Source organism: Penaeus chinensis, chromosome 23 (assembly GCF_019202785.1).
Source record: "Penaeus chinensis breed Huanghai No. 1 chromosome 23, ASM1920278v2, whole genome shotgun sequence".
NCBI lineage: Eukaryota > Metazoa > Arthropoda > Malacostraca > Decapoda > Penaeidae > Penaeus > Penaeus chinensis.
The window spans coordinates 16404767-16414766 of record NC_061841.1 but is presented as its reverse complement, the minus strand read 5'-3'; positions in this window follow the sequence as shown (position 1 = coordinate 16414766).

The following is a 10000-nucleotide window of genomic DNA, read 5'->3' as shown; positions in this document are numbered from 1 at the left end:
AGGGGGGAGAGGGAGGTGGAGAAGGATGGAGAGGGGGGGAGAGGGGGGTGGAGAAGGATGGAGAGGGGGGGGGGGGCATAGGGAGATAGGTAGGGAAGGGTAGGTAGGAACTAAAAGCAGTGGAGAGGGGGGGGATAGGGAGGTGTAGGGAGGGGAAGATAAGGGGAGGGAAAGGAAGGGAGGGGTAGGAGGGAGCAGATAAGATTAAGGGAACGAGGGAAGAGCAAGAACAAGAAGGGCATATTGAGGAAGGTCAAGGAGGAGAAGAGAGAATGGAAGAAGGAGGAGTGAAAGAGGAAGAGAGAAGGAGAAGAAGTGAGGAAGGGAAGGAGGGAGGAGAAACATGTTGGAGATAGGCTCTCCTTCCCTTCCTCCTTTTCCTAACTTTATCCTCTTTATCTTATAATTATTATTCTATATTTCCTATTTTATTCTTTTGCTGCTACTCCTCTCTCTTCTGCGTAATATTATGCGTGTGCTTGTGTGCGTAACTCCCCTTTTGTGTCTGTGTGTCTCTCTCTCCGTTTTCTTTTTTATGTCATGTATGTGTGTGTGTGTGTCTATATTTCAGTCTCTCGGTTTCTCTTTCCCTCTATTTTTCCCCATCTTTCTGTCACCCTCCCTCCTTCTCTCTCTCTATCTCTCTCCTTCCACCTATATTTGTATGTATGTGTGTATTATTTATATATATATATATATATATATATTTATAATTTTATATATATATATATATATTTATATATTATTATTTATTTATATTAGAGGTGTTGTGTGTGTTTTATATATTTTATTTTTTATTTTATATATATATTTTTATTATATATTTATATATGTATTTATCTATACATACCACACATACACACACTATTATATATAATATTTTATATTTATATATATTATATATATATATATATATATTAATTATATATATATATATATATTTATATATGTATGTGTTGTGTATGTGTGTGTATATTTATATTATCTATATATTATATATATATATTTATATATAGTTATGTATATATATATTTATATATAAATATATATAAATATGTTATATTTATATATATATTTTTATATATATATATATGTATATATTTATATATATATATATATATATATGTATATGTTTATATATATATATATTATAATATATATATATGTGTGGAATCTTATTTCTTCCTTTCCCTTTTATCTCTCTCTCTCTCTCTCTCTCTCTTCTCTCTCTCGCTCTCTCATCTCTCTCTCTCTCTCTCTCTCTCTCTACTTCTTCTTCTTCTTTTCTTCTTCTTCCTCCTTCCTTCCTTTTTCTCCTTTCCCTCCTCTTCCTTCTCATGCTTCTAGCTCCCCCCTCCCCTTCTCTCCACCCCTCCAATTCCTCTCTTTCACTTTCACTCTTTCTTTCTCTTCCCTTCTCTTCATTACCCCTTCGTTTTCTCTCAATCTTTCACTACCTCTTTACAATTTACTACTCTCCCCCTCCCCCCACACCCAACCTCTAACGCTCCCTTTCCTATCTCAACAGAATTCAAAACATTTGAACAATTGGTTGTATCATGTGAATTATTCTGCAATGGCAAAAGAGGCAGTTTCTCGCTTAAGCAGAGGATTGGCATCACGGTGGCAAATATATATTAAAACAATAAATTATCAAAATGTCCTCGACTACCTCGCAAAATCATTTTTTCTGCAAAATGAATTGTGTGAGCAGGGGGCGGGGAGGATCGAAGGGGGGGGCGAGGTGTTGCGTAACTGTGTACTTCTCGATTGTGTATGTTTATCCCTCGATTTAACGACGCGTTCATAGTTATGCTCTGTGTATTTTGGCTGTTTTATGTGTGGGTCATATCTATATGTGATGCTGTGTCAAGTGTATATTAGTGTTTGTTTGTATGTGTCTTTTCAGCTGTTCGTGAAACGTGGAGTTGTGTTTTGTGTTCTGTGGTGTTTGTGTTTGTTTGTGTGTGAGTTTGTTCTTGTGTATTGTGTGTGTGTAGTAGTTTGTGTGTGTATTGTGTGTATGTGACGGTTGAGTGGAATGTATTTGTGTGTCTCTTAAATATGTAATATAGAAATAGGTGCAAAGGTAGTGATTATTTGTGGGAGTATTCCGTGAAAATAGGTGTTATGTGCGTACATGTTGTATATATATTTGGTAAGTATATACACATGTGTAACCGTGGAGCATCTTTTGTAGTTGGTGCGTGTAGGGAGTCAGGGGTTCATGTAGGCACGTTTCAGCTTGTGGAGACGGGTGCGCTTATGCTACGCTCGAGACGCCCTGCAGATCTCTAATGGGCATTCTGGCAAAGCTTTACATAAATCTTATTTTCGGGACATAATTATACAGGATGGATAGTCAGAAAATCGGAAAATATGGTACTTGTTTTTACCTCATCATGGACGCAGGGGGAGGAGGAATTGTAAATGACGAAATTAAATGAAAAGAAAGTCTAGGGAAGTTACATATATAAAAGTTCAAAGAAATGGAAGATAGTAGAGTGTAGTGTTTTAATCTATCACACACTATCTATCTATAATTATAAATATCAATATCTCTCTATCTTTTAGTGTGTGTTTTGTGTGTGTTGTTGTGAATTTGTTTTGGTTTTATGTTTGGGGTTGTGTTTTTATAGATTCTTAAAAGTTTTGTGTGAGTTTGTGTTTGATTATTTGTTTTAGTTTAGTGTGATATTCTTGTATAACCATTACAACTCTCTGCGCATTCGTGTTTCTCATTTCACTCCGTGTCACTGTCGCTATATACCCCCCCGAACAATGCCGTACACAACCTTGCTTCTGGTAACACCATGGATTTTTTTATTTCAAGGCGCACTTTATGGTATATGTTGTACTATTTGGTGGTGGTATTGTTTTTGGGAATGGGATTGTTACGAAGAGGACTTTGGGGGGTTTTTGGTTGGGAATTTTTGTGTTTGTTTTTTTTGGTTTTTTTATTTTGGGGGGTTGGTTCGTTGTGTGGGAGCTGGCTGGTTGGTGTTTGGAGGGGGTTGTAGGGTTGAGGTTTGTGTTTGTGTTGGGAGAATAGGGAAGGGGGGGGGGGGGGGGGGAGGGTGGGTGGAAGCGAAGAAAAAGGAGGGGCAGGAGGAGTGTGGGGAGGGGTGGAGTGGGAAGAAGGTGGGGCGGAGTGATGGTGGGGGGTGGGATAAGGTGAGGGGGGGTAGGCGTGGGGGGGAAGGGGGGGGGAAGGATAGACGAGAGGGGGAGAACGAGCAGTAGAAGGGAGGGTGGGATGGAAGAGGAAAGGAGGAGACGTGAGGGGAGCAGGGAAGGAGGATGCAAGTAAGGGGAAGTGTAAGGAAGGAAGGAAGGGTGAAGGGAAGAGAAGGGGCATTGAGGAGAAAAGACATGGGAAGTGGGAATAAAACGGGGGAGGAAAGGAAGAAGGGATGGAGGACAAAGGGGACAAAGGGGAAAAAGAGAAAGAGAAGGAGAAGTGGTGGATGGGGGAGAAGAAAGCGAAGAGAGAAAGGAGGGTGAGGAGCGGAGGGAAGACGGGGAGAGGAAGGAGAGGAGTAGAAACGGAGGGAGAGGAGGATCAGGGACAAGGAATAAGGAGAAGGGAAGGAAGGAAATAGCGAAGGAGGCAAGAATGAAGGGACAACAGAATGCAAAGAAGGGAGAGAAGAGGAGATAATGGTAGAAGGGGAAAGGGAGAAGGGAAGGGAAAGAGAGAGAGACGTGAGGGGCAAACGGTGAAGGATAGAAGGGGGCAGGGATGAGAAATGAAGAATGAGGGTAAAAGCAGAACAGGAAGAAGGAATGACAGGTGAAAAGGAGGTAGAGATTGGTAGGGAAACAGCAAGAACAAGGAAGAAGAGAGTGCCACTACACTCCAAAAGGGGGAATTGGTGAAAGAATGAAAGGGCCCAGGTGAAAGAAAGAAGAAAGCAAAGGGCAAAGCCTCACAGAAATATGGAGATGGAGATGGGGGAAAGGTGGACGCAGGAAGGGAGAACAGGCACGGAGGAGAAAAGAAAAGGACTGTGATGAAGCGGAGAAGAAGAGCAGAAGAGTAACAAAAAAAAGCACTACCACGGAACAGGCAGAAAAGAAATGTGCCCGCATTAAACGAGAGCGAGGACCGAAATCACGGATCATGGAGAGAAAGAAATCGCAGGGAGAGTGCGAAGTGGACGAAAGAAGAGAAGAGAAAGAGGGCAGGTAGTGAGAGGCAAAGACGAGGTAAGAAATGGGAGAAGGACACGAGCAGAAGGAGTGAATTACAGGGGCCAAGCCTCGAAAGCCAGGCACCGCCGAAGCAAACCTGGGCAGCCTACGAGTCCGAAAGAATCTCCGTGCCATCAGGTCCTTCCTCTCCCGCTGCTCTAGCGTGTCCGCCATTTATCACTTTTGCAGCTGACCTGCACAACAATTTCCCCTAGACCAATTCCCCATGTACCGCAATACGACCCGCAGCACCCTACCCGATTCGGCACAGTTTTTCCTCTCCAAATCCATCTTACTCCCCCATGCCTCCTCCTCCCATTTACCTCCCCTCCCCCTTTCCCTCCCTTCCCCTTCCCTCCTCTTCCCCCTTTTCCCTACCCCTCCCCATTCCCTTCCCCCATCAGCATTCCCTCCCTCTCCCCTACTCCCTATCCCCCCTCACCATTCCCTTAATTTCCCCTCCTCTTCCTTCCCCCATTCCCTTCATCATCCCATGCCCTCCCCAATCCCATTTCCCTCCCACTCCCCATTCCCTCTACTTTCCCCTCTTCCTCCTCCCCCAATTTCCCTCCATTTCCCTGTCCTTCCCCATCCCCTCCTCTCCCATTCCCTCCTACCTCCCATTTCCCTCCCTCTCCCCATTCTCTACTTCCTCCCCTCCCCCTCCCACATTACCTCTAACTTTCCCCTCCTATCCAACTTCACCTCCCTACCCCTCTAAACTTTCCCCTCCTCCTCCTACTCCCCCCCATTCCTCCTCCTCCTTCACATCCCCTCCTCCTCCCCCCATTCCCCTTCCCCCAGCCCCCTTCCACATTCCCTCCCCCTAATCCTTCTTGTCTGACAACTCACAAAGGATTGCGAAGTTTCCGTTCCTTGGCTTTAAGTACTTCAGCATTTTACACCCTACAACATGTTTCTTTGGGGACGAAGTGAGTGAGGATGAGAGAGATGTGTGATGGAGGAGAGAAAGAGGAGAGAGGAGAGACGAGAGAGAGAGAGAAAGAGGAGAGAGAGAGGAGGGAGGATGAGAGAGAGAGAGACGAGTGAGGATGAGAGAGAGAGAGAGAGAGAGAGGAGATGAAGAGGAGTGAGAGAGACAGAGTAGTAGAGCGAGATGTGGGAGAGAGAGAAACGAGGGGATAGAGAGGAGGAGAGAGAGAGAGAGTGAGAGAGAGAGAGAGAGAGAGAGTGAAAAAGAAAAGACGGAGAGACAGACAGAGAGCGCCTCTAAAACGTATCCAAATAACAAACCTGACTGCAAGAGAAAGCGACCCAAACAAAAGACGGGACGAACTCGACGCCCTGTAAACAAGCGAGCGGCACCGGAGGCTGTTATGACCTGTCGTATCACAGTTCCTCTCGCCTGTTATTTATGACCGTCGATTTCATCACCTTTTCCGATGCCTGATGTTGACATGTGAAATAGGTTATAGTGCATTGTAATATAAGTGGGCACGTTTCTCTCTCTCTCTCTTTGTCTCTGTCTCTGTCTCTCTCTCGCTCTCTCTCTCTTTGTCTCTGTCTCTGTCTCTCTCTCGCTCTCTCTTTGTCTCTGTTCTGTCTTCTATCTCGCGCTCTCTCTCGCTCTCTCTCTCTCTCTCTCTCTCTCTCTCCTACTCTCTATCTCTCTCTCTCCTCTCTCTCGCTCTCTCTCTCTCTCTCTCTTTCTCTCTCTCTCCACACACAAACAATCTCACACACACAACCTTCAAACTAACGTGCTTCATGCATTTATATATATATATAATATATATTTTTATATATATAGATATATAATAATTTTATAAATTATTTTTATTATTTTACAATTATACTATTTATATTTGTTTGTATGTATTTGTATGTATGTATGTGTATGTATAGTACTTAAACACGTGTTTTATTGTATTTACTATATATATTTATATATATTTATATTTGTGTGTGTGTGTGTGTGAGTATGTGTGGTGTGTGGGATGTTGTGTGTGTGTGATTGTGTGTGTCGTGTGTGGTTTTATATGTATTATTTATATTGATATATATATTGTATATATATATTATATATATTTATATATATTATATATATAGATGTTTTGTTTATATATACACACATATTATACCATACACACATGGGTGTTTATATGAATATATATATATTATTATATATATATATATATATTTATATATATATGTGTGTTGTGTGTTACTATGTATATGCATGTATATGATACATTTATAAGAACACAATCACACCACACACACAAACACTCACAATTAACCTCACACACACACACACACACACAAACAAAACTAACTACACACTATACACAATTCTTATATTATATATATATGAAGCAGCGTTGGTACAGTGGTGAGAGAAATGGCGCCTCCTCTACCAGCTACCCCCCCCGATTCCGCCCAGTAGCGGAGCGTCGTATAATTATAATAAAATACAATACATAAAAAAGGCCTGCGCTCATGGTCCCTGACTGGCTCGTGCTACGAGTAATTGTCATATCGCCTTGTGTAGTTCAATCGCAGGGTCGTTGGGGATTGTCACAGCACGTGGCTCATGTGTTTGCGAGCCGAACCGCAGTTTGATTTGGTTGGGCAGCCTATTTAGGGTGACGCCTGTCCTTGTATAAATCTTTACTGTGTAGTGAGTGATGGAATTGGTCAGGAGGGGTTGGTTGGGTGGTTTTTTTTTAATGCTTTTATATAGTTTGTGTTGTGTTTGGTGAGTGAAGTGTGTGTTTCGTCGGCGTTAGTTTATTGTGTGATGTGATTGTGGTGGGGGTGGGGGTTGTGTGGGGTTGGGGGGTGTCGGGGGGGTCGCAGGTGGGGGTGGGTGCGTGGGGGGGTGGGTGTGTGGGGCGTGGGTGTTTGTGTGGAGTGGGTGGGTAGTGGGGGGGGGGGTGGGGGGGGGGGTGAGGGGTGTGTGGCGGGAGGTGTTTAGCGACGGTTGGGGGGGGGGGGGGGGTGGGTGTAGGATGCCCACGTCGGTGTAGACTGGTCTTTTGGGTGGATGTAAGGGACGAACGAAAAGGGGAGGTATGGGTGTGTGAAGGTGGAGAGCAGAGAGAGAGAGCATATATAAATATATCTATATATTATCATATATGTGTGTGTGTGTGTGAGTGTTCTGTTTGGTGTGTGTGTGGGAGTGTGTGTGGGTGGGTGTTTGTGTCGCCTCCGGCTCGTGGGTGTGTGTGTGTGTGTGCTGGGGGTGTGTTTGGGTGAGTGCTGTGGGTGGATCCGTGTGAGTGTGTTTGGTGTGTGTGCTGTGTGTGTGTTCTGTGTGTGTTTGTGTGTGTGTAATAATATGTGTGGTGTGTGTGTGAGGGTGTGTTGTGTCTGTGCTGAGTGTGTGTGTGTGTGTGTGTGTGTGATGTGTCGTGGTGTGGGGGGGGGGGGGTGTGGTGTGTGTGTGTGTTGGGTGTGTGTGATGGGAAGTGTGTTGTGTGTGTGTGTGTGGACTTTTCGTTGTGGTGGGTGTGTGGTGTGTGTCCTTGGGGGTGTGTGGGTGTGGGTGGATGGTATATATATATATATATATATATATATATATATATATATATATAATAAGATCTATATATAGAATATAGAGATATGTATATAGATATACTATATACTATATATATATATAATATTATATATAGACTAGGTGTCGTGTGTGTGTAGTGTGTGTGTGCGTTGTGTGTGTGTGGTTGTGTGTGTTTGTGGTTGTGTGGTGTGGGTGTGGTACCGTTAGTGTCTGTGTGTGTAGTGTGTGTGTGTGTGTGTGTGGCGTGTGGGTCAAAACATACTCACCAACACAATCTATCCCATATTGTGGGGTGTGGGTGGATATAAATATATATATATATATATATAATATCTATATATATAAATAATCTATCATTCTAACTATATACTCTAATATATACTCATATATAGATATATATATATATATATAAATATATATCATCTAAATATAGCTATAGCAATATTACTATATAAATTATATATATCGTGTGTGTAGTTTGTGTCGTGTGTGTGTTTGGAGTGATGCTGTTAATATCATATACTATATGGTGTGTTTGTGCTGTGAGTGTAGTGTGTGTGGTGTGTGTGTGTGTGTGTTTATATCTATGTTGTGTGTGAGTGTGTGTGTGTGTGTGTGTGTGTGTGTGGGTTTGTTTGTTTTGTGTATTAAAGTGTATGGTTGTGTGAGTGGGGTCGGGGGTGTGCTGTCTAGTTTGTGTGTTCATCGTATGACTTGCTGTGTCGGTGTGGTTTTTGTAGTGTTTTGTTTGTGTGTTTGTGTGAGTTGGGTGTGAGTGTGTGATAGTGTGTGTGTGAGGGGATGTCATTTATAATATATATATATCTATCTCTATATAACTAAATCAATCATAATATCAAAATAAATATCCTAACTATCTATATCTATAAATATACATATATCCTATGATAGGTTTTATTAAGTGTGGGTTGTGTTTGATAAGATTATGTGGTTGTTTTTGGTTGGGTTTCGTCTTCATTTTAGTCTGTAATATATATATATTTTGTATTCTATTCTTTTGACTATAGGCATATATCTTTTACTATATATACATTTATTTATATTTACTGGTTATATATGTTTTTTATGGTAGTTGTATTTAATTTGAGTTGGTTTTTTTGTTTTTAAGTTTTGATCATGATTTATTTACTTTTATATCTCATGTGTTATTTTCCTATTACTATTATTGTTTTTATTTTTTATATTTTTTTATATGATTCTTTTCAAACTCTTTTTTTTGTATGCCCTTATAAGGTTAACTTGTTTGGACACAATGAATGCAATCAATTAATAAAGGCTGCCATATATCACACCATTACTATTTAACTGTGTTTCTTCATTGCAGGGATGTTTTGTTTGGTTGTTACTCTGGAATGTGTGGGGGGGAAGCGGCGGGGAAATCAGCTGACTTTTTGGAATGATTTATTATTTAATTATCTTTTCTTTTTTGTTATTTTTGTTGGACATTGGGAAGGTGTGTGGGCTTGGAAGGACGAAAGACAAAAAAAATAACAAAAAAACCAAATCAACTCCAAAAGGAGGTGGAAGACAATGAAGGAAAAGGGAAGGAGCATAGGGGAAGTAGAAAGAAAGGAAGATAGGAGAGAGAGCCGAGCAGAGGCATAAAAGGGATGGGGAGAAAAGGAGGAAGTAGGAAAAAGGATTGGGTGACCAAAGGAGAAAGAGGCACAAAATGCGCCCGACGGAGAAGAGGAGAAGATGAAAACAAGGACTGGGGAATAAGGATGAAAGCTAGGTAAAAAGGATGAGGAGAAGAGGCCGAAGATGAATTCGGCAGAAGATAAGGGGAGGGGACGAAGGGGTGGAGGCAGAAGGCATGAGAAGGGGTGATGGAATATGATAATGGGGAAGTGAGAATAGGGTGGACTGGGGAGAAGGCAAAGTCGAGGAAGGAGGTGAACGAGGAAGGAGGAAAAAGAAAGGACAAGAGAAAGAACTAAGAAGACGGGAACAAAGCAACAAGAAGAGAGAATGAGAAAAAGGGAACAAGTTAAGGAGCAAAAGATACTGGAGAAGGCAAAGACGGCACGCAAGTAAATGCGAGAAAGAGAACACACAGAAAAGACTAAACTCATCTTGATGCTGAACCCTCTTTGAAATTTGCTTCATTTACTTATTGCTGGATGACAAGCCACACGGACGAGAGGAGCTGCTCTGAATGAAAGTGGGACACCAGAAAGGAAGAAGACACGTAGGTTAATCGTACTTTTTACCACACTAGTTATATAAACCCATCATAAGATTGACAGGTGGAAACCA